The sequence below is a fragment of the Varroa jacobsoni genome, unplaced genomic scaffold, assembly GCF_002532875.2.
Source record: "Varroa jacobsoni isolate VJ856 unplaced genomic scaffold, vjacob_1.0 scaffold_628, whole genome shotgun sequence".
NCBI classification, from domain to species: Eukaryota; Metazoa; Arthropoda; class Arachnida; order Mesostigmata; family Varroidae; genus Varroa; species Varroa jacobsoni.
The window spans coordinates 84,990-86,369 of record NW_019213530.1 but is presented as its reverse complement, the minus strand read 5'-3'; positions in this window follow the sequence as shown (position 1 = coordinate 86,369).

The following is a 1,380-nucleotide window of genomic DNA, read 5'->3' as shown; positions in this document are numbered from 1 at the left end:
GCTTGCGGTCTGTTGTTTGATCAGTGAAATTTCTAATCCTACTTTTCGGTGTTAGAGTTTTTATGGAAGCGTTACGGCTTGTGAAGACACATTTATGGGTATTGACTGCATTCAGTTACTGGCGTCATAGTTAAGTATGATTTCCGCACTGAGCAGCAATGTACAAACTTTGGATAACTGAAACTTTTATAAATATTTAAACTATACATACAGCACTAACTGTATGTGGAGCTTGGGATCAAGTATTCCGTGATCAACCATTATTCATATAGACCGGTCCGATTTTTAGGGATGAATATTGTACATGGGGCCTCAGCTTAAGACAAAAGCCGGGACCATGACTTAGCGTCCTATATGTCAACAAGAATGCTAGTTGCTTAAAATCGTATGATTTTGCTACGATCAAGTAATTATTAGGTTCTACCCGTTTCCATTTTGTCGCAGTAAAAATAATTAATGTTCTATCGGTTCGCTAACACCTCGACCAGCAACTATAGGCTTGTGGAATAGACGTTACCGTACAACGCAGAAGGCCCTATATAAGAGCATTATTGTATTTTGCAATGGCTGGATTCTGCAGCGAAGAGATCGTGCCTATTAAAACCCTCCTATGAACAATGGAACACCTAGCCGACTACGATGAGCGTGACAGCTGTACCTGTTCTACAAGTACCAGCTATTTAACATCCAAATACTAAATTTACTATGAACTTTTTATATGATATAAACATATCAAGTATCTTTAATCATGTAAATTATGCACAAGCATAAAGAATACTTTCTCCGCCCATTATGTACGTTTTTCATAAGGCCACCTTCGCGCAAAGGGTATAAATGCACAACACTCGATCGGCTGAACAGAGGTATAGTAACCGTCTACTCATGTTATACTCGTGTCTAATATGGCCTTTTCTTTATCACCAGTTAGTCTGTGCCGTTATACTGCTTTAGTTCGTCATAGTAAATGGCTGATAATCATTAATGAAGCCTTCAAGTCCCTTCGGTTCTTTAGTTATAAGCGAAAAGGCTCGAATGCAACTTCGAGACTTAGAATGTAGCACTGCTTATACACGCCGCTACATAGTCCTACGCCAATCCAGTTGGCTACGTGCAATCGAACTGGTCGTACCTTCGTTCGTCCGTAATTCCACCTCGAAATTACAATTCTTTTATAAATACAGCAATGCTCACCCTGAACAGGTCACGAAATGGCTGTCGGCAACTACTGACCTTAAAGGTCAAATGAAAATGTATAAGGTAACGCGTTTGGCCTTTGAAAAATGTTGGCTACATCAGGTTCAGTGGTATACATTCACTGCCAAGCGTGTCTTTCTGTTGACACCGGATTTCATGAGAGATGATCAAGATGAGAGGCTCCAG